Below are 10,016 nucleotides of genomic sequence, written 5' to 3' on the forward strand. Positions count from 1 at the left end.
TGGGTGCGGCCCTAAAAACACAAACAAAAAAAAAAAAAAAAAAAAAAAAGGAAGAGGGAGTTCCCACTGTAGCTTAGTGTGTTAAGAATATGACATATTGTCAGTGTGGATGTGGGTTCAATCCCTGGCCTTGCTCAGTGGTTAAAGAGCTGACATTGCCACAAGCTGTGGTGTAGGTTGCAGAAGCAACTTGGATCCATTGTTGCTGTAGCCGTGATGTAGGCTGGCAGCTGCACCTCCAGTTTGACCCCTAACCTGGGACTACCATATGCCTCAGGTGTAGCCCTAAAAAGAAAAATAAAAATGGGCAAGTGTAGTCTCCTCTGATGGTCAGTTTTATCACTAGAAGGCATCTTTATTTTCACTCTTCTATCCAGCTTTCCCAGATTGACATTCTGCCTTTTCAACATGATATCAATTTTCTTCATGGGAAAATTTAAGCTATCTCTAGAAACTATCTGGGAAATGGTGTAGCTATCATTATGAAATTCTCATTCTCTCTCACACAAACTCTTTTCCTTTCCACTCTCTGAGTCTCTTCATGCAAATGTTATGCCAATTCTCTTTCCTACACGTATTTGAAAGAATTTGATTTTCTAGACCAGCTACTCACAAGAGTTTCTTTCTGATGTGAGGTTGGGACCAATGAGCCTTCATGTGAAGTCCTGTCTTCCTATATCTGGGGCTGATCCTCTGCTGTCACACTGACACCCTCTTTTGTTTGACCTGTCTGAAAGGTTATACTCTTGAGCCTCTAAGAATTTTTCAGGTTTGGGAAATGTTCTTTTGCCAATATGTGCTCCTTCATTTCCTTCAAAAGTTAGTACCAACAGGCAAAGCCCCTGTCTTCCAAAACTATCCATTTTCTTTTAGAAGTCGTATTTATTTGCTGCTTTTTTTTTTCCTGTTCTCCTCTGAACCCCCAAGCCCTCTTTACTTTGCTGTTCAGCATCCACAGTTTTCATATACTCTTTGATCTTCATCCTGATCATAGAGTTTTCCATTCAGAGTGTTTTCTTCTTATAGAGAACAGTTTCAAAGGTCTGTCTTTATTAGAATCCTCTGTACTGGCTGTGTTTTTTGCTATGTTTCTACAGCATGCTGACCCTGCTACATACTCTGATTATCTGGCTTGCTTTGAGGAATATTTACATATAAATTACAATTCGAGGTCTCCTCAGACTAAGAAGGAAACCTAAGAAAAAAGATGTGTTTTCTTCATTGTGTTGGATTGTTTCCAGAAAAATAAAGGTAATTCAGGACTAACCGGTAACTGTGTTTCTACTCTTAATGCAATAGCATAAATTTGAACACAATTCTACATGAAGACAGGCAAATTCTTATAAATACTTGAAAAAAATTTCTCCTACCTGGAGAAGGAGCCAAGGCTGACAGATTTCTATATGATATGTTTTTTTGTTTGTTTTTGTTTTTGTTTTTGTTTTTAATTGTTTCTATTCTTTACCCTCAGTGTCTTAGTTTTTTCCAAGGATTTTAGTTCCAACTTCTCTCTTTCAATAAGTGAAGATAATGAACCCTGTGTCTACTATTCATTAAAATTAAAATTACCTGGATATAAGGTCCAGCCTCTAGGAAAACTAATATTTTCACAAAAGCAACTCACACTGAGCTTCAACTTAGCCTTTATTTTTGATCCCTAATGATGAATAATATTGTCTCTGCTGAAAATTTGTATATTTTTTTAAATTTTTATTGAGGATAATTGAGATATATTAGTTTCAGTGTATAACATAATAAATCAATGTTTGTGTAAACTGAAGTGATTACCATGGATATTCATATTTTAAATGTTAACTTTTGAACTATTCTAAGCATTTCATAACTATTAGCTTTTAATATAGAATTCTCCATGTTATTCTAGGATAAAAAAAAATTCCTTATCCTTTAAATCTGGATTCAATCTCATTCACTAGAAAAGTGACATTTACTTGTTTAATTAAATTTAATTGTATATAGTTGATATACAAAGTTCTGTTAGTATCAAGTGTAAAGCAAAGCATTCCTTTCCCATACAAGTTTTTACATAGTATTGAGTATATTTCCCTATGCTACAGAGTAGGTCCTTGTTGGTTTGTTATTTTATGTATAATAGCATGTATATGTTAAATCTCAAACTGCTAATTTATGCCCTCATGTTTCTCCTTTGATAAACATAAATGTGATTTCAAAATCTTTGTTTCTGTTTTATGAATGAGTTCTTGTGTCACTTTTTATTAGATTCTATGTTTTAGTGATCTTATATTTGTCTTTCTTTGTATGATTTACTTCACTTAGTATAATAATCTATAGGTCTATCTGTTTTGATGCAAATTGCAGTTTCATTCTTTTTACATGGCCACGTAATATTCCATTTTGTGTATATGTACCACTTCTTTATCTGTTCATCTATATTGATGGACACTTAGGCTACTTCCATGTCTTGGCTATTGTAAACAGTGCTTCAGGGAATAATGGGGTACATGTATTTTTGTGAATTTTGGTTTTTTCTGGATATATACTCAGGAGTGGGATTGCTAGATTATATGCTAACTGTATTTTTAGTTTTTAAGGATGCTCCATACTGTTATCCATAATGGTTGCACCAATTTACATTCCCACCAACAGTGTAAGACTGTTCCCTTTATCCATGCCCTCTCTAGGATTTACTGTTTGTAGACTTTTTGATGATGACCATTCTGACCAGTGTGTGGTGATACCTCATTGTAGTTTTGATTTGCATTTCTCTAATAATTACTGATGTTGAGCATATTTTCATGTGCTTTTTTTCATAATCATATATATATGATATATATATGATTATGTTTTTTAGGGCTGCACTTGAGGCATATGGTGGTTCCCAGGTTAGGGGTCCAATTGGAGCTGTTGCTGCCGCCTTATACCACAGCCACAGCAATGCAGGATCTGAGCCACATCTGCAACTTACACCACAGCTCATGGATAAAGCCAGATCCTTAACCCACTGAGTGAGGCCAGGGATTGAACCCACAACCACATGGTTCCTAGTCAGATTCATTTCCACTGCACCATGATGGGAACTCCTTCACAATCATTTATAAACTTCATTTTATCATATCAAATACTTAAAAACTCTCCTTTATCAGGGCTTTTATGGGAAAATATATGCACGAAACTATGCATTTCCTAATACACTTGATAATCAATTCTCATTTTCACTTAGAAAATATTTTATCTAGAATTTTTAGGGCTAAGAATTGACCCTGTACTTTCTCTCTAAACAGTTTTTGGAGGTAATCACTTCATTATTTTAGATTTAAATAAACATAAATGCTTATTTAATTCACTTGCTATACTACCTAAATTTGCTAGACATAATTTATTTTCGTATTGTAAGAAAATAGCATCTTAATAGTGACTTTTCATATTTAATGTCTCATTTTATATACATGCAACTTTGTGCCTTTAGTATTAGAGTCCAAAAATATATTGTTTCTAACATTAAGTTTTCAGATCTTATTATGCATTTCCTACTGTTGGAAAGCACCAAATAAGTAATCCAATGTGGCAGTCTAATTACCTTAAGTCTCAGAAAATGTATGAGCAATTCTATTGCTTCAGTAGTTGTTTCTGTTACACTTGAGTCTCTACTCAGGAAAGTGACTATATTTTTCCCTTTATTCACTCAGTATTTTATTTATGCATAAGAGTAAACTTATTCTTTATTTTTAACACAATTTTAGGTACTTTCAAAGTAGGAAAGTATTAACTAAATAGGGAAAACCAGTACTTGCTAAAGTCTTCTTATGCCCATGTTATACTGCTTATTAAAAATATGTCAAAAAACCTGAAATATAAATATACATGAATCTATAAAATATAAATATATATGAAATATAAGTCAATTTTATAAAGGTAATAATTCTACATTTTTTAAAATACTGTGAATAGATGCCATGAAATAACATCCAATATTTCACTTACGTGTAAGTGAATTGTCATTAATACAACACAATACACTTAGCTTATTTAGCTGAGCTGATTGCTATGTTTCTCTGACACGTCCCAAAACTCAATAGTCACATAAACATTATAGTAGAAGAAAGTCCAAAATGTCTCATTTTCTAGTTCTACAAATTACCAACACAAAACATTATTGTCAGGACCCTTGAATCACAGTTGGTTTCTCATACGAGAATAGTCCATAAATATACCAATAAGGTTCTCTAAGCTCTGAAACGGTCAAGTTTAAAGGGAGTTATTAAAGAACAAGTTTATTTCAACAACAACAATAAAACCTGAAAGACAGGAGAGTCAAACTAATTCCTAGGATAACATGTCTCTGTCTTTCTTGTCCTTTCTGCATCAATCATGCTTCAATTTCCACTTAGATTTAGGCAGGTGTATTGAACGTGAATCACTGCAACCTCAAAGATATACAATATTATCTTGTATATCTCAACTTGATTTCTGACTTTGAGTCTACAGTCTTCAAGGTTGACAAGAAAAATGAAAAATCAGCTTTTACTAGATTTAAATGTAACCTGCTTCTGGGATTTTGCCACCATTATTGTGACGTTTGCAATTTCAACTCTTGAGTAGAAGTGATGGGAGTCAGTTACTCACTTACATTTTAATTTTTATGGATTTATTTTTCTGGTCTGATTGTTCGATGATGCTTCCATCCCATACTTCACACACAGAAACTCCACCTTGGTAATTTTGAATATGGTCCCGAATGTTGGAGTACAACACTAGGGTCTTCCTGCCCTTGGGAGTGGTGTTGGCCTGCTTGTGGGCAGAAGCCTATTTTCTTTCTCTCCATACGCCCATGCTTCACTTTCTCCCAACTTGAGGAAATCTATTAATCTTATGGGGAAATTGTTTTTGCCAGTGCCACAATACTTATTCCAGGGTCTGTTAAATCTCCTGTGAGATCAAACTACAGAAAAGACAGGCATACCTCTCCTGCTCTTTCTGTGCAATGCATTACTCACTTGCTAGAAGCTAATAGGTACAGAGTCAGTATTCCCTGTTTTGCTGAATGCCAATTTGAAAAAAATTATCAAGAAGAAAAGAAAAAATGGGAAACATTATCCAGCCACACATCCTACTAGGCATGTTGCTTACAATGACATCATAAACAATCTAGCTAAAATGCTTAAAAATGTTTAAAAGAAGATAGATACCAAAGTACAATCTCTAACATGTTTTAATTAATCTGCCTTTTGAACAGCCATAGCTCTTTAAACCTCTCTAGCCATTTCCATTAAACTTTCCATACCTTCCCTTCCATCATGCTTAGAAAATACTTCCATTTTAGATGGTTTAAAGGATGAGAATACTCATTATTTTATAATAAATCTCTATAACTTTTTGCTTTATAATGATTTAACACAGAGTTATGTGGTCTGGCAGTAATTAAAGTTACCATTCAGAAACAAATATAAAAACATGACAAGGAAAAGTTTTCAGAATGAAAAGCATTTGTTGTTTGGAAAAGTATTTTTTTCTTTTTAAATCATGGATACAGTTACAACTTCTATTTCAAGTTATCATTCAAATGGTGTTATATTTCACATCTTTCTAAGTACAACCTGGAGGCTTGCTAATTGTTTTCATCTTTGTCACAGAAGTGTGGGTTGGGCTGCACAATTTTCTTTTTGTTCTCAAGCAAGGAGATTTCTCATTCTGATTTGTGGATTATCTTGGAAAATAAGAAGCTCTCAAACTTCTGGATCTCCTTTATCCATCAATATTATTCACAATAAATTGGGGTTTAATACAGACAGTTTAGATCAGGTTGTCACAGTTCCTACAACTTCTTTTTTTAACTCAATGAATTTTATTATATTTATAGTTGTTCAACAATCATCACAACACAAATTGACATTTCCCTCCCAATCCCCCACACCATCCCCCTCACCAACTTGCCTCTTTGGTAACCATAATTTTCTCAAAGTCTGTGATTCAGTTTCTGTTCTGCAAGTAAGTTTATTGCATCATTTTTTAAGATTCCACATATAAGTGATAGCATACGATGTTTATGTCTCATAGTCTGACTAACTCTATTTAGCATGATAATTTCTAGGTCCATTTATATTGCCACGAATGCCATTATTTCATTGTTTTTTATGTGTGAGCAGCATTCCATTGGGTATGTGTACCACATATTCTTTATTCACCCCTATGTCCATGGACATTTAGGTTGCTACCATGTCTTGGCTATTGTATATTGTGTTGCAGTGAACACTGGGGTTCATGTATCTTTTGAGTGACGGTTTTCTCTGGATAGAGGCTCAGGAGTGGGATTGCGGGACCAAATGGTAATTCTACTTTTAGTTTTTTGAGGAATTGCCATAATTTTTTCCATAGCAGTTGTACTAATTTACATTCCCACCAACAGTGTAATAGGGTTTCCTTTTCTCCACACTCTCTCCAGCATTTATAGTTTGTAGACATTTTGATGATGGCTATTCTGGCTGGTGGGAGGTGATACCTCATAGTTTTTATTTGCATTTCTCTAGTAATTAGTGGTATTGAACATCTTTCCATGTTTTTGTTTTTTTTTGTTTTGTTTTGTTTTTGGCCATCTGAATGTCTTCTTGGAAGTATTGTCTGTTTAGATCTTCCGCCCACTTTTTGATGGAGTGGTTTGTTTGTTTGTTTGGCATTGAGCTGTAAGAGATGTTTGTATATTTGGGAGATTAATCCCTTGCCAGTTGCTTCATTTGCAAATATTTTCTCACATTCTGTGGCATGTCTTTTAGTTATGTTTAGGGCTTCCTTTGCTGTGTGAAAAGTTTTAAGTTAAGTTAGGTCCCATTTGTTTATTTTTGTTTTTATTGTCATTACTCTAGTTAGTGAATCTGAGGAGGTATTGCTGTGGTTTATGTCAGAGAGTATTAGGCCTATGTTTTCCTCTAAGAGTTTTATAGTATCTGGTCTTATATTTAGGTCTTTAATGCATTTTGAGTTTATTTTTGTGTATGGTGTTACGGAGTATTCTAATTTCATTCTTTTACATGTAGCTGTCCAGTTTTCCTAGCGCACTTATTGAAGGGACTCCATTTTCTCCATTGTATATTCTTGCCTCCTTTGTCATAGCTTAATTTACCATAGGTGTGTGGATTTGATTCTTGGTTTTCTATTCTGTTCCACTGATCTATATTTCTGTTTTTGTGCCAGAACCATACTGTTTTGATGATTGAAGTTTGTAGCATATCCTGAGTTCAGGGAGCCTGATTCCTGCTGCTCCATTTTTCTTTTTCAGAATTGCTCTGGCTATTCTGGGTCTTTTGCTCTTCCAAAAAAACTTTAACATACTTTGTTCTAGTTCTGTGAAAAACACCATTGGTAATTTGATAGGGATTGCATTGAATCTGTAGATTGCCTTGGGTAGTATGGTCATATTGACAATATTGATTCTTCCAATCCAAGAACATTGTACATCTTTCCATCTGTGTCATCTTTGATTCTTTCATCAGTGTCTTATAGTTTTCAGAGTACAGGACTTTTGTCCCTTTAGATAGGTTTATTCCTAGGTATTTTATTCTCTATGACGTGATAGTAAATAGGATTGTTTCCCTAGTTTCTCTTTATGATCTTTAATTGTTAGTATATAGAAATGCAATCAGTTTCTGTGTATTACTTTTATATCCTGCAACTTGACCGACCAAATTCACTGACAAGCTCTGACAATTTTCTGGTAGCCTCTTTAGGATTTTCTAGGCATACTATCATGTCATCATGTCATCTTCAAACAGTGATAGTTTTACTTCTTCCTTTCCAATTTGATTCCTTTTATTTCTTATTCTTCTCTGATTGTGGTGATTAGGACTTCCAAAACTATATTGAATAGTGGTGGTGAGAGTGAACATCCTTGTCTTGTTCCTGATCTTAGTGGTAATTTTTTCAGCTTTTCACCATTGAGAATGATATTAGCTGTGGGTTTGTCATAAATGGCCTTTATTATGTTGAGGTAGTTTCCCTCTATGCCCCCTTTCTGGAGGGTTCTTATCATAAATAGGTGTTGGACATCGTCAAAAGCTTTTTCTGCATCTATTGAGAGGATCATGTGGTTTTTATTCTTCATTTTGTTAATGTGGTGTATCACACTGATTGATTTGTGGATATTGAAAAACACTTGCATCGCTGGGATAAATTCCACTTGATCATGGTGTACAATCTTTTTAATGCATTGCTAGATTTGATTTGCTAGTATTTTATTGAGGATTTTTGCACTTATGTTCATCAGTGATATTGGCATGCAATTTTCTTTTTTTTTTTTTTCTTTTTGGTATCTTTGTCTGGTTTTGATATCAGGGTAATTGTGGTCCCACACCTATTTCTCAACTGAGTTTTCAAAGGGTTTCACTTAATCATATTTTCAAGTTGGTCCCTATAGTCATTTTAATCATTATTGTTTGAAATATACATATATAAGTATATATGTATGCCACACATATTTAAAGAAAAATAATTTAGTAGTGTTGAATATATTCAAATTTCTTCTTGGAAATATTTTTATAGGATTTATTTCTTTTTTAAAGTAAATTATAGTTGATTTACTATGTCATACCAATTTCTGCTTTACAGCAAAGTGACCCAGTCATATATATATATATATATATATATATATATATATACACACAGTTTCTGTGTATTACTTTTGTGTCCTGCAACTTGACCAAATATATATATATTCTTTTTCTCATATTATCTCCAAGTTCTATCCCAAGAGATTGGATATATTTCTCTGTACTGTACAGTAGATCCCATTGCTTATCTATTCTAAATGTAATAGTGTTCATCTACTGACCCCAAACTCCCCGTTTATCCCACTCCCTCCTGCCTGCCCTCTGGCAACCACAATCTGTTCTCCATGTCTGTGAGCCTGTTTCTGTTCTGTAGGTAGTTTCATTTGTTCTGTATTTTAGATTCCACATATAAGTGATATATTTGTCTTCCTTTGTCTGACTTACTTCACTTACTTTGATCATCTCTAGGTCCATCCATGTTACTGCAAATAGCATTTATTTTGTTCTTTTTATGGCTAAGTACTATTCTATTGTGTTTATGTACCACATCTACTTAAACCATTGATTTACCTTTGGGAATTAAGAATTAAACTGCTGTTACATGATAGATAACAGAGAACCCTACAAATAGGAAATGCCAACCTGATTCACTAACTGTAAACACTGTTTGCTGCTCTTCCGCTGAGCAACATGGACGAGTTCAGGAGCAGACCCTGTCTCTTGGTGTAGCCAGTGTTAACACAGAGAAGTACAAACCTGCCCTATACCTGTTTATTCTGGGCTAGGCTTGCTTCAAGGAAAGAACTAAAATGAAGTTTAACACAGTTGAGATGTCAGGTTACTCACTAACAACTCAGAAATGTCCTGTTGAAATCAGTGTAATAAGTGGTTAGTTAACATGAAGATTTTTTAAATAATCGTCAATTAAATGCAATCATTAAAATTACAAGAACTAAACATCTATTGCAGATTTATAATTTTACCTACGTGGCTACTACTTAATTTCCATTGCCTGATTTTTTTTCTTATTCTTTGATCATACTATCCTCGAAATTCTAGAAAAGTCATTTCCAAACTGTGTGTCACTGCCATGTGTGGGTGACAATATAAATGAGGTATATTTTTGCAGTTGTAAATGAAATAAATGGAATAAGGCAGAATAGAAGAATCAAAACACTTAGCAACAACTCTGTATGTTGCAATAAATGTGTCATGATATAAAATATATTTCTAGAGTATATTTTAAAAGTGTGTGAAGCAAAAATGCAATAAATGTGAGATTTTATTCTAAAATCTACATGTATATGTCAATTACTTTAAGAAGAAAATGATCATTGCTGTCCAAGGTTTTTCTCCAGCCATAAATGAAAATAACATTAGGCCTTCTAAACAGGACACATATCGGCTTTGACTTTTTTATTTTTCTCTTAGTTCTTTAGAATTTGTTACCCTCAAATTAATTTCTTAATTATAATTATGACTAAACATGCCTACATAATG

The sequence above is a fragment of the Sus scrofa genome, chromosome 8 (assembly GCF_054392235.1).
Source record: "Sus scrofa isolate SSC_HxYL_T2T_F1_AM1 chromosome 8, Sscrofa_HxYL_maternal_Yorkshire_Landrace_v2.0, whole genome shotgun sequence".
NCBI classification, from domain to species: Eukaryota; Metazoa; Chordata; class Mammalia; order Artiodactyla; family Suidae; genus Sus; species Sus scrofa.